We start from the raw sequence: 9,599 nt of genomic DNA on the forward strand, positions 1-9,599 counted from the left end.
GAAAACATACAGTTAGGTTATTTATTAAATTTTAACTAGTTATTTCCCTGATAATTATCCTCTACTTCCTATACCACTCTCTCCCCCTACCTACCCCATTTGAATGCCTAAGTTCATTGCTTCAGGGGAGGGAGGAATGAGTAAGCAGAAAAGAGAATTCAAGTTTCTTCTGGATGTACACATCCCAAATCTAAAGCCCTTAGGTAGAGGACATACTGAGCATTGATGAAAATGGGAAAAAATCATAAGAATGAGGAACATTTCTTCATTTTCTTGATATTCTCTACACAAAATATCTTCCAAGTTTGAGGGTGGGGAAAAAACAATAGAGTGATACCCAAAATATAGCATAACAAGTATGAGTCTGCTGTCAACATATCAGGCACATTTGTTGGGTCTTCAGTGGCTATACCACAAGTCTGTTCTAATTCCTTTGCATCTTCAGGTCCCCGGGAACTTTGATCAAATCTCTAAGAAAAGGGATAAATCCCTAACTGACTGAGAATAAGTTTCTACTACTCCAGTAGAATGAGGATTTTAAATAAAAATTAAGAGAAAAATAAAAGAACTGTATTTTTTGCACAACTAAGCTCTATATACTGGCTACCCACAATATATATACCCAGTGACAGATTTTCTATGAGAGTAATGCAGCTTACACTTCAGGGTCTCGCTTGCACAAGTCCCTGGGTTCTAGGAGTGCCTGCAGTTCTGGTATGTTCTGGAAACCAGTTTGCACAGAAAACGTTTATCTATATGCATTTCTAGAAAATTGTCTAAAGAGACCTGAAAGGAAATGAATCTGAATTGTTAAGGAGCCAGCTATTTGTTGTGGTTTATGTTTTCATTTAAAAATATATATACTTTTGAACATAATTATAACTACATAATTTCGTATTCTTTTTTTAAAATAAGACCATCATATTGTATAAACTTCATGTTCCACCTAACCTGGGCCCACCCTTGGATGTGCTTGTATATACATATAACTTTAGAAAAATATACAACAGGCTGATGAGTGTATTGACTTTTGGAAAGTAGCTATGGCAGACCAAGTAGAGAAAGGTTTTTCAAATTTTACCTCACATATCTTTATAATTATTTACTACATTATGCTTTTTATTTCTTTTTTTAATTCCCTGACAAAGAGAAACAAGATTCTCATTTCTTCAAAATAACTTAGCGTCCAGTAAAAACTGCCAAAATAAAACAAAATAAAAAAAGAAACCAAGTGTTTGGCTTTGGCAGTGAAGGAAAAAATACCACGTCTTTCTCTTTTCTTTCACAGCCAAATTTCTATAAAGGAGATTATCATTATTTTTATTTTTAGATTTTATTGAGGTATAACTTACGTATCATAAAATTTACACATTGTACCAATTCGATGAATTTTTTAGTGAATTTATGAATGTGTGTAACCAACACCACAATCCATAAATATTCCCATTACTCCCCAGAATTCCCTTGAGCATGTGCCCAGTCTATAAAATAATGATTTTGTAAATCTGTTTTTATTTAAGAACCATTGTCTTAACTTGATCACTTCTTAGTACTCTTCTTACCTCACTCCGTTTGACTTCTGCCATGTCATTCATTGAACCTTTCCTTGCCATGGTTACTAATAACTTTTTTGTTATTAAAATTAATGGATGTTTTTCTACTTTTATCTTGATCCTTCAGCTATCCTTGCCACTGTTGGGAATTCCTTGCTTTATGAAACACTCTTGCCTTTTGTGATGGTGAGTCTACCCAATATCTCTTCTTCCATTTCCTTTCTCCTTACAGATAAGAACTCTCAGATGTGACCATGTGATCAGCTAAAATATGTAAATTATCAAGGCCATTTGCTTTTGGGGAGGTGATGAGATGTAAGAAGTTAGTTAAGCACTTCTGGGAAAGATTTTGATTCCTGATATAGATGTCCGCGCTTCTTGCTTTCCCCACTTTGTCCTTCCTGCCTGGAACACAGTAACTTATTGAAGTTTCATAGACCATCTGCCCACCATGATAAGAACGGCAAGGCATAAAGGTACAAATTGCTTGGAATATTAAGAGCATCATGTAGACTTTATAACAGCTGTGATCTTCCTTTCTTTGGACTTAAATGAGAGGAAACAAACTTGCATCCTGTTTAAGCCCCTGATATTTTGGTTTTCTCTTACCAATATCTGATTATAATCACTAACTAAAAATAGCTTAGATGGCTTTTCTTATTTTGAGCTTATGAGTAATGGTGCTACCTGGAAAAGTCTTTGTAGAAAAAAACCAAGAATGTTATCTGATGAATTTATTTCTGAGAATATCCTATGATGCGACATCCTCTTCTGTCTTAGAGAAGGCAGTTTTAATGATTGGCCGACCATGGATTTTATGGACCACACTTCCTTACATAAAGACAAACTGGTGCACTGTGGCAGTAAGCAAGTTTGTTTAGAAAATTAAAGGTACCATTTGCATATTAGGGTTATGGCCCTGGGAGGAAAATATCCTTTAGCTATCCAAGATACCAAGACGAAGTTCTTTGTAGAGCTATGCACATTCACGCTTCCTTCCTCTCTCCCTCCCTTCCTCTCTCCCTCCTCCTCCTCCTTCCCCTTTCTCTGTGTGTCTCTGTCTCTGTCTCTTTCTTTCTTTGTCTCCCTCTGTCTCTCTTTTTCTGGGATTCATTATTAAGCCCAAATGAGCATATAGGTGATGACAGAAAGAGAAGACCGAGTTTCATTTTCCTCACTTCGTAATATAGATTCTTTTCATTGTTTTAAGCCCAATAAAACGATATATTTTGGCTGTTATAAAAATATCAGACAGAAACAAAAGAATAACGAGGGAAACTAAATATTGTGAGAAAAGTTTCAAAACATGGTTTTCGTGTTTATAGTGTGAGGATACGAACAATGTCTAAAATTGTTGATGGGAGTCAAAACTGAAACAAATGCATGGAGGCAACTTAGGGATAACAAAAGCCTTATCTTTTATTACCATTGTGACCAGTGACACTATTTCCATAAATTTCTCCTAATATAACAATTTTGCTGAAGCCTATTTGGAGTGGAACCTTGTATTAAAGTTAAAATTTTGCTGAGCATTTATTCTTGTGCACCCACCAGGCAGTGAATGAAGGTGGTGTGGTGGGGGACTAGCACTCTCTTTCCATAAAAGTTAACAGATAAGTTGTTGTTTTCACAATTAAAAGTTTTTACAGTAGTTAAAACCCTGCGCTGCATCCTGTATTTTTCTTTGTATCTACCACAAATTGGTTTGTTTACAACCTAGTTTGATAATTAAGGACAGGGACAGTTTTCTTCCCATATGCAGTACAGTCATTATTTGAATGGCTTGCCATACTAATTTTCCCAGGAAATTTTTTTAAATGCAAAACCTAATAAATCTGAAATCCCATTTTCATTAATTATATGGGAAAAGCAACTATCCATAATTAGGCCAGAGGAAATATTTTAAATGAAATTTTGATATTTTTTATTTATCATAAAATCACTCAAAGAAATAGTAATTATATGGGGTGATGAAAGATGTCCCTTAAATAAGTTTTACAAATCTTATAAACATTTTTTCATGTATTTTTAAAATAATGACTTTTTGTGAATGATATCTCTGAAAGAGATTAAGTTTATTATCTTCAATATTTTTCCAAGAAATCAAGTAAGAAAATTTTGGAGTGCAGCATGACCTGGGATTTCCTTGTTTTCCTGTGTAATGAAAGTATGTCTGGACAGTTATTCCAAAAGGCCATTATTTATAGACACCAACCAACCTTCTTCCACATGATCTTCTAAAGTTCTTCAGGGAAGTCCTGTCAGCCTCAAAAACAGAAGATGCAGCCTTGTCCACGGCTATAAGACTCAGCAGGTTTCATAACATTTGAACAGTGACTCCCTAAGAATTTCAATTCTGCATTATCTTCTCCCTTTTCAAACATCTTCTTGAGATCTTTAAATAAAGACCATGTACCAGGGTGAATCGCCGTAAGCTCAGCACCTCACTCTTTAATTGAGGCTATCTAATCTAGGAGATCAAAATCCCCTAGAACTTTCTGAACATCAGATACCCAGCCTCAGCCACTTAAGGTGATTTTTTTGGAGCCCCAAACAAATTCAATGCTCCTTCTGACATTTTTCTTGTTTGCACTGGTGAAACAGAGATACATCTCATTTTTTTGGCCTGCTTCCACTTGCTTTACTCCTCTAATTTTATACTTAAAAGGTAGTTTTCGCTTTATCCTTTTTAGGTTTAATATCTACATATAGTTACCTTTAAAAAATATTTTTAAGCCTGTTCTTTTGACCATGATGGTGTTATCAATTGTATAAAAGAAGATTCCAAACTGAGAAAACACCAACAAATGAAGGTCCTCATTTAGTTGTCTCATAGGCACTAAGTCTAATCTGTTACTGGGCACTCTGAAGCCAAATGATCAGTATAGAATACATGTTAACTTTTTTTCTTGTCCCAGCTCTCCCTGTAGTTTCCTACTTAACAATAGTAGGGAAGGGTTGTGCCTACCTTTTTTGAGTCATGACCATCACATACCTTAGGTTTATAAATATTTTCTTCATTAAAAAATCATAATAGGAAAAAAGTTATGAATATGTTTTTCATAAAATAAAAAATATACAAACCAAGTGAATTGTTTGTATATCTTGGGCTATTTTGATGAAAGGATGGTGGAATTTCAAAGTTTCCTGAAGAGTACATGGAGGAGGGCAGTGGCAAGAAAAATGTAGAATTTCACAATTTAAAGTGGTAGTGTTGCTATTCATGAAATTTCTAAAAATCCCCAACAGAGATAAAAATATGAATGGTTACTCCATAAAAAATAAGTCTTCAGCTTATCATGCTAATTATTCTATTTAATAGAGGAAAATATTTGCAATTACCGTATAGCAAACTAGAGAACTGTTAAAATATCAGTCTAGAGGTTACTGATAAAATGCTATGTGTAAGAAAATAATGTGCAAAAATTACCCCCCAAAATCTACAGTTCTGCTGGAAAGTATATGGAGTGCCCATGATGGAACAGAGTCAGTAAAGGAATACTGAAAGACATAAGGCAAACTAGATCATGTGTACAGGCATACTTCGTTTTCTTGCCTTTGGGGATATTGCGATTTTTACAGATTGAAGGTTTGTGGCAACCCTTTGTTGAGCGTCTATCAGCTCCATTTTTTCAACAGCGTTTGCTCACTTCATGTCTCTAAGTCACATTTTGGTATTTCTCAGAATATTTCAAACTTTTTCATTATTATTATTATATTTGTTAAGATGATCTGTGATCAGTGATCTTTGATGTTACTGTTGTAATCGTTCTGGGGTGCCACAAACTGCACCCATATAAGACGGTGAACTTAATTGATAAATTTGTGTGTTCTGACTGCTCTACCTACCAGTCCCCCATCTCTCTCCCTCTCCTCAGGCCTCCCTATTCCCTAAGACATAACAATAACGAAATTAGACCAATTAATAACCCTATGATGGCCTCTAAGTGTTCAAGTGAAGAGTTGCATATCTCTGACTTTAAATCAAAAGCTAGAAATGATTGAGTTTAGTGAGAAAAGCATGTCAAAAGCTGAGATAGGCTGAAAGCTAGGCCTCTTGCACCAAATAGTTATCTAAGTTGTGAATGCAAAGGAAAAGTTCCTGAAGTTATTAAAAGTGCTACCCCAGTGAACACAGGAATGATAAGAAAGTGAAACATCCTGATGATGGAGAAAAGTTTGAGTGGTCTGGATAGAAGAGCAAACCAGCCACAACATTCCCTTAAGCCAAAGCCTAATCCAGGGCAAAGCCCTTATCTTCTTCAATTCTATGAAGGCTGAGAGACGTGAGGAAGTTTCAGAAGAAAAGTTTGGAACTAGCAGAGGTTGGTTAATGAGGTTTAAGAAAAGAAGTCATCTCCATAACATAAAGGTGCAAGGTGAAGCAGCAAGTGTGGATGTAGAAGCTGCAGCAAGTTACCCAGACATTCTAGCTAAGATAAGTAGTGAAGGTGGCTACACTAAACAGCAGATTTTCAGTGTAAACGAACAGGCTTGTATTGGAAGAAAATGCCATCTAGGACTTTCGTAGTTAGAGAGGAGAAGTCAATGCCTGGCTTCAAATCTTCAAAGGGCAGGCTGAATCTCTTGTTAGGGGCTAATGCAGCTGGTGACTAAATTGAAGCCAATGCTCATTTAACATTCCAAAATCCTAGGGCCCTTAAGAATTATGTTAAATCTACTCTGTGCTCTGTAAATGGAACGACAAAGCCTGGATGACAGCATATCTGTTTACAACATGGTTTACTGAATATTTTAAGCCCAGTGTTGAGACCTAACACTCAGAAAAAAGATTCCTTTCAAAACGCTGCTGCTTATTGGCAATGCACCTGGTCACCCAAGAGCTGTGATGAAGATGTACAATGAGGTTAATGTTGTTTTCATGCCTGTTTACACATCCATCCTGCAGCCCATGTGATATTATAAGCACATAATCTGAGAGCCTCTCATTAATAAATGATTGGAACTAATATGAGAATTTAACAAAATGACTATTTACAAAAAGCTCATATGTGATTCCTGCACTAAAATTTAAGAACAATAGCTTATTGTCTTTTCTCTAATATAGCAATTGCCCTAAAGTGGCTTCTGATTTCAGTGGACGATTTCAGCTTTTTTTCTGGTGGGTGGACAAGAAGTACTTTTTCTTTCTTTCTTTTTTTCTTTCTTTCTTTCTTTCTTTCTTTCTTTCTTTCTTTCTTTCTTTCTTTCTTTCTTTCTTTCTTCCTTCCTTCCTTCCTTCCTTCCTTCCTTCCTTCCTTTCTTCCTTTCTTCCTTTCTTCCTTTTCTTTCTTTCTTTCTTCCTTCCTTCCTTCCTTCCTTCCTTCCTTCCTTTCTTCATTTGAACTTTATTGAGGAATAATTGAAAAATATAATTGTATATATTAAAAAATGTATATATATATATGTGTGTGTGTATATTCCTCCCCACCCCAACACGCCACAGAGAGAGGACAGAGTGAGCTTGCCAAAGAAACTCAAAACTTTAACACTTTCCTTCATGGCATCCAAAATTCTGTTCCCATTCAGCTGGTGACTGATAAAGGTCCTTGACCCTAACCTACTTTAGTGCTCCTGCAAAGCAGAACATTTACCTTAAGGCCAGGCTATACACCAGGCCAAAAAAATCACTTTTTGCTCTCAAATTGTGTGCTGGGGTTGGGGTGAGAAAGAGAGTTCTTGAAGTAGGGGAGCTCCTTGAGCACCTCTTAGCAGTTGACTGTGTGATTCCCCCTGCTCTCAGCCTATGCTCTTTCCTCTGTGAACACACTGGGCTACAAAACCAGACCTATGGTGAACCAGGAAGGTATACACCCCATTGGGGAAGACAATTTCAGGCTTCAATGATGATCCCATTAAACCTCACTCTGCTCTTTAAAACATCTTTACTCACTTAGAAACTGAGGCAACTGTTTTGCTAATTTTTTTCTTTATACAGCATCCTGAACTATGTTGGAATGGTTCTTTTCTCATGTCAGGGCATCTAATACTCATCACAGATGTGTCTCTAAAAGAGTGCGAGAGCATGGCTCTCCACTACGGTACTCTGCAGGAGGCTTCTTCCTTGATAATTCTAGGAAGGGCCTAGATTTGTGTAGCAATGTAGTTGTAATCACTCTATGTACATGTAAGAGTAATCAACAGAAAGTTTTATAAGCATTTTGATAGGAAGTGCAGATTTCAGATTGGATCTTAAATGAATTTGACTTGGCACTGCACAGAAATCATGGATGCCATGATGGTGACTGTTTCTAAATCAGACAGAGGCACTTCTTTTCTCTCCAGTGGAGTGAGGTTTTGCTGCACATTGTTTTTTTATCCACTTACAAACTTCATTTGAATTTCAAATAAAATATCACTGATGTGTTGGCCAAGGCAAATTTCTTTAGTTACTGTTTTATTTTAAAAACTCTAAACTCCTTGAAAAGCTAACATTTCCCTAGGAAGTTTTTTTTCCCCTACTTTCTGAGAAAATTAAGTTCAGTTGTCTTCTCTCTTTTCAAAACTGCAAAATTCCCTCTTCCAGGAGTCTAAACTGATGGCCTTACCTCATATTTTACAGGACATAAAGTCAAAGCAATAACATCAAGCTCCCCATGCCCATCTTCACACCACCAAACCTGCCAGTTTTCTTGACTGAATTCATACCATCTGGTCTGATCCTCCGAAAGGGCATCCCTCCACTGGTGTCTAGATCACATCTCCTTCAAGGGCTTGAATCCTAGTATTTTCCACAGTTCCCTACATCATTCATTTCTTTCTCACACCTAGATGTTTACCGTCAGTATAATTTTTTCTAATATTCTTCACCTTAAAGTATAACAGTGATCCCTTAATTGTACATCTTGTTCCAACTGTTACTCCATTATTTAAACTCTTCATAGCAAAACTTCTGGGAAGACTTGCCTATGCTCACCATTTTACTTGTTCTCCTCCTGTATACCCTTCAACCAGTGCAAATATGGCTTATACTCTATCTCTGTTCTAAAAATGTCCATAAAATTTTACTTACTACAGAGTTAAGTTTCCTGTTAAAAGATCAGCGGTTTAAAGAAAGCAGCTATGCATGAATATTTTGTACAGTTCCTAAATACTAAGCACTTTACAATTTAGTCTGGCAAAATGTCTCCCTTTGTGAAATTTCTTTTTTTTAAGAATTTACTAAATGTCCTTAAAAATTTCATCTTTATTTCAATTTACACTTTTTATTGCACTTTTATTAGAAGCAGCTTACCAGAAGCACAGCATTGAACAAAACAGTCAAAGAAACGATGAAAGAAAGAACATTTTCAAAAGGTCACAAATAATGGAAGTTCCTCAGTATGAATCACAAAATAAGCAGAGACTTGCAAAACCAAGGGAGCTGAATTATTTCGACTGATACGATAAACATTACCAGAATTATTATGGCTACTAAAGTTAAAGATTTTATCATGGATTTTTTGAAATAATAAAAAATAGTTTTCTATTTTTTGAAATAATTTTAGATTTATAGAAAAGTTCCAAAGATAATACAGAGTTTCCACATACCCCTCACTCAGTTTCCCCTAATGTTAACATTTTGTATTACTTTGGTATATTTGTTAAAACTAAGAAACCAACGTTGATTCTTTACTATTAACTAACCTGTAGACTTTATTCAGATTTTATCACTTTGTCCACTAATGTCCTTTTTCTGTTCCAGGATTTTATCCAGGATACCAAATTGCACTTAGTCACCATGTCTCCTTAGGCTCCTCTGTTCTGTGATAGCTTCTCAGCCTTTCCTTGTCTCCTATGACCTTGAAAGTTTTGAAGAGTACTGGCTAGGTGTTTTGTGGAGTGTTCCTCAATTTGGGGTTGTCTGCTATTTTCTTCATGGCTATACAGAGGTTATGGTTTTTTTCTTGTAGCATACTGGAGGCATATGATATCAATGTGACTTTCATGCTGGTGATATGAACCACCAACACTTGGTTAAGTGGTGCAGGATTTCTTTACTGTAAAGTTATTCTTTTTCTTCTTTTTATATACTGTTTTTTTAGCACAAGACACTAAATCCACCCA

Source organism: Delphinapterus leucas, chromosome X (genome assembly GCF_059928025.1).
Source record: "Delphinapterus leucas isolate spDelLeu-1000000601 "Yukka" chromosome X, BTC_Dleu_Yukka2, whole genome shotgun sequence".
Taxonomy (NCBI): domain Eukaryota; kingdom Metazoa; phylum Chordata; class Mammalia; order Artiodactyla; family Monodontidae; genus Delphinapterus; species Delphinapterus leucas.